This window comes from Nelumbo lutea, chromosome 7 (assembly GCF_056320005.1).
Source record: "Nelumbo lutea isolate HS-2025 chromosome 7, American lotus-T2T, whole genome shotgun sequence".
NCBI lineage: Eukaryota > Viridiplantae > Streptophyta > Magnoliopsida > Proteales > Nelumbonaceae > Nelumbo > Nelumbo lutea.
The window spans coordinates 32201992-32207281 of NC_142690.1; positions in this window are offsets into that span (position 1 = coordinate 32201992).

The window sequence follows — 5290 nt, forward strand, 5'->3', positions numbered from 1 at the left end:
GATCCATGCATCAATCTTCATAAACAGTCACTTAGATTGAGACACGTGTTCAAGGATTGTGTGTGACAAAATCATTCTCATGATGATATACCCCACAACCTTCTCTATAGGGAGAATGATGCTTCAGCCCAGATTCTGAATTTTTAGGTCCAAAATACAATTGGGGTGGGTGCCAGTTTGGAATGGATGTCAATTCACGAATGGGCATTGCTGCATAGAGTGGGGGTTTTTGACATTTTAAATATTTATAACTTTACGGTAGAACTCAGAAATCTGTATTGAACCTGTCCGTACTTTCCCGCTTGTCTTTATATATTGATCACCACACACCCACTAGCTCTTCACAATCCATAGTTTTGGATCTGCCAAGAAACCATTGCCCAAAGTCTCAAATCAAAGAAGAAAAATGGAGATAAAGACTTCTTTGGTTGCCACATTCTTGTTTCTCTACCTTGGCTTTTCTGCAATTGCCAATTCATCAGTCATCAGCAGATTCTTGCAATTCTAATCTCACCCTCTCTGGCATTCCTTTTGCCACAACTTCTCTTACTTGCCAATCTGTCTGGATTTCTCAAGGTTTCATCCTTAGAGTAAGTTTGTCATTCACCACTTCTTTCATTAGTTCCTTCATATACTTCCATTGCTACAATACCATGTAATAACTTGAGCTTCCTTTCAGTATCGAAATAGTGGATCACTATGGAATTTCATTCTCTCAACGCCGGCCACCAATGCCTATGTCACAATTGGGTTCTCACCGGACGGGAGGATGGCTGGGTCTAGTTCAATTGTTGGCTGGGTTCCCTCCGGTAGTAAGGGAATAGTTAAGCAGTACTATCTTGGAGGGTATGATTCCCAGTCCTGTGCATCGGACAAAGGGGACCTCAAACTCTCAAACATGATCATCATATCTCAGTCATCACGTTTCTACCTTGCCTTCAGTTTGATCACTAGTCAACCTCAGTCTAACTTGATTTACGCCGTCGGGCCGGCAAATAGTTTGCCGTCTTCACCGGAGTATTTGATGTCGCGGCACCAGTCAATGACTGCTACAACACTGAATTTGGTCAACTTGGAGAAAGATAAGTAGGCCATTGTTGAATTCTTATGAATATGGACAAGAAGGATTGGTGATAGTAACAATCCAGATCGGCGCCTGGGCCAGTCTGCCAGCTCGTGCCAAGGCCAGGTTGTACCAGGGCCAGGCCGCCTGGTCACGCCAATGCCAGGCCGCGCCTGGTGGGACACCATCAATTTGGATAAGTCTAGTTGTTGCCAAAGTGGTTCCGGGTGTCACCTATTTGTTCTAAGGTGCCATGTGTCACAATATCGTTGGGGGCCAAATCCGCCCTCATCGGATATATATGTATGGGGATTTTATAAATTATTTATTCCATTTATTTATAAAATACTAATTTTGAATATTGTTCTTTTTAATTTATAGTTGAAGTTTTTGAAAATAAATGTATATTAGTTTTTGTTTACTTGTAAACCTTAAGATTAATAAAGATTAATATAAAATAACAAATGGTTTTGTGGTTAAAGTGAGTTTGGGCATTAAGCACACGTTAATTGATGTGGGTTCAAGTCATGCCACTCTCTTCTTTTTTGTTGTGAGACACTAGGCCATTAATGAAAACAATAGTGGATACACTTCGGTACCAGTGCAGTCCGATTCTGATATTTTAATCATTGCTTATATTTTATATTATGGTTTTGAAAACCGTATAGTCAGGCCATTTTTGGGCCCAAAAGCTGTTTGACCAGGGTTTGGATTGGTCCAACTAGTGGTCAATACTGTTCCATTTATGGGTCTCTTTTTAAAACCATGTTTCATATATCTTTGTTGAATATTTTATCCATAGTTTTTGAACCGCCTTTGACCCAGATGGTCAGACCCTTTGACCCCAAAACTGTCTAGACAATCGGTTCCATTTTACCTCAAACCCGGTCTTAGCAAAAAACCGTTGAATCGGTTAATGACCCGTTGACTCGGGTGGTTGATCTATCGACCCATTCAATGGTTTTTAGCCATTTTTTTATTTTTATTGTCTCAACGAACTGCCCATTCAATCCAAACAGTTGAATCATCAACCCAAAAACCGATGAACATAACGATTCAGATCGTTTTTTAAAACCATGATTTTATCTACTAACTACTAACAAGCCTCTCATAATTGGTTGGTCATTTACAGGTCAGAGTACATCAAAGGGCAATGGTTCGGAGAGCGAGTCGGAGCCGTCAAGTAATGATTCTGAGAGTAGCTCGAAGAGTTCATCACAGAGCTCTAGTTCTGGTTTCAGGAATGTTTGTGGGGTTGTAAATATATTGCGATGGGCCATTTTTATGTTCATTATTGGCAACTTAATAATGAATAACTGATGTTGTGTTTGGTTGCAGTGTAATTTTATTTGAATTAGTATAAATGTATGAGAGTGCAAATTGAAAATTTGGAAATTCTGGTTTAATTTTGTTTTGGGTTTTACTCTATTCTGGTTCAGGTCTTATTTTATTTCATTTGTACTGCCATCAAAATAAAATAAGGTAAGTTTTGAAATAAAAATAAATCATAATTTGCAGCAAAACCATTTGCACAGTTATGGTTTTGCATCAGTGCAAATAAATTTGCATTGCAATCAAACACAGCCGTGTTTGTTTAAGCCAGTCTCCAATCTTCTACTTAGTTTCCTTTTTCTTAGTTTAAAAAAAAAATGAAGACTGCAGAAGGATATCCATTTGTCTACTCTCTCCTCTGTTTTTATTTTTTTAAATGGGATATTATCTAAAATTCACCATAACTTTTTTGTATTTCTCTTAAACTAACCATATTATCATTAAAAAATAAATGATTTTATCAATTTTACCATTTTATCCCTCTAAAAATTCTCTGTTTTTATTTTTTTAAATGGGATATTATCTAAAATTCACCATAACTTTTTTGTATTTCTCTTAAACTAACCATATTATCATTAAAAAATAAATGATTTTATCAATTTTACCATTTTATCCCTCTAAAAATTCTCTGTTTTTATTTTTTTAAATGGGATATTATCTAAAATTCACCATAACTTTTTTGTATTTCTCTTAAACTAACCATATTATCATTAAAAAGTAAATGATTTTATCAATTTTACCATTTTATCCCTCTAAAAATTCTCTGTTAGAGCTCAAGATTTTGGGAGAAGTATTATTCGTCTGCTTCCTCTTAACAATTGAACTAGATGTAGTGTCCTCCGAACTATCATCCACCACTGCTCCTCTTTCCCTCACCAATCTGCAACCCCAGACCCTAGTCATCCTCTCCACAAGAACGTAAGAACATCCTCTCCACAGATATTCAATTTGGCTCGGCTCGGCTCAGATCGAATCCACCCCTAATCTCAATGAACCTTAATACCTTCATGTAAACTAACCAATCAATTAATTCATCTAGTCCATTTATTTTGTCTACCACTTATGGCTTGGTTGGAGAATAGCTGTAAAAACAAGTCAATTATTACCCATGGAACTGGGTGATAGATACATGGAACATTTACTGGGTGTTGTTTGACTCTCTAAATTTAACTTTAAAAATTTAGGCGTCTGTTTGGCATCGATGCTGTTGCTCAAGAAAATGGTAATACATCAACGCCACGTCGGAAAAACAGTGCTCCAGGAAACATCAATATGTTTGGAATAGTTTTTTCATAAAAAACAGTGCTCCAAGCCACACCTTGGAAACCAAAAACACATGATTTGGAGCAACGTCGAATTTGATGTTTTCTCATATTGCAGATCATTACTGCCAACGAGGATATGATGTGGCAGTGACATGGACTTCCTATAATGGGTATCAATGCTGAAAACAAATATTGGACACTAGTACTAAACAAAAAGTGTTGTTGCTCAAGGAAACGTCCTACCTAGCAGCAATGTTTCCAAACAGAAAAAAAAAAAAAAGAAAAACACCGTTCCAACCCATACATCAGCAGCACCATTTCTGAATCTGCAGCATCGATGCCAAACATATACTAGATGGTTGTTGTTATAGAAATATTTGAAGTGCAAAATCTTGTATTTTGTATGTATTTGTATTATACATATTTGAATTTGTACTCCTTCCAAACTGAGCCTTAAAGTCTGTATTCTTCATCATACAAATTGTGCTCTATATTTGCATTTTACTTCATATCTGAAACCCCTGTTCCACAAATGCTTGGCAGTATCAACAACTCCTTAGGCGTTTCAAAGGTTTGTTTGCGTTGATATTCATATATAAACATCTTTGACAAGGATTCTTAGCCTATTTAGGTTTTTCCTTAAGGCTCAGTTTGGCAGGAGAATAAATGCAAATTTGTAGAGTCGCCACCCCCAATCTCTCTCTCTCTCTCTCTCTCTCCTCCTTTTTCTTCTTCTTCTTCAGTATTCTTCCATGCTAGTCTTGGTTACGAGCCTTAATCTTTAGCCGGATGAAAAGCTCACTACCCTTGCTGCTGCTGATGTGTATGGGACTGGTAAGGGTATTTACGTAAATGCCATGGGCACTCCGGGAGAATACTGAGCCTAATAGCTTTGGATGCGGTTTGAGTATTCAGCAGATCAGAATCCCCTAATTAGGGGTGTTCATTTCGAAAACAAAACCTAACTAATATTTCGATTAGGTCATTTTCATGATCCAAACCAAACCGAATTGACTGAACCAAATTTAAATCGGTTCGATTGGGTTTTAATTCGGTTAATTTGGCTAGCTAAAATATAAATGCATTTTATATTTATATTAATGATTATTATTAAAAATATCAATATTTATAATTAAAATATATATTATATATTATTATTAATACAAATAGCAATGTTAATATTGATATGAATATTTATAATTAAAATGTGAATATATGTATTGCATTTTGGTCATTTCTATTTTTGGCTTGGGTTCAGTTGAACTTTTTCTCAAACCAAACCGAAAATTGAAAACTGAAATTTCTAAAATGTTAAAGCCGAACTGAATTAACCAAACCAAAGTGGCTTATTCGATTCAATTCAGTTCGGTTTTCGGTTTGATAACTGAATTTCGACACCCCTACCCCTAATCATCAACCAAAACTGTGATAGAGGAAGACTAGCTATTCAGGGGTACTTTGATCATATAAATTACTTAACGCTTATGTGGACAATTTTGCTAATGATAACTAATGGTGATCTAATAGAAGGTGAGCTTTTAGGAATGGCAATGGGGCGGGGTGGGATTGGATTTTTCCTGCCCTGTACCCAATACCGAATTCAAATTCCCTGCCCCATCCCTGTTCCAAA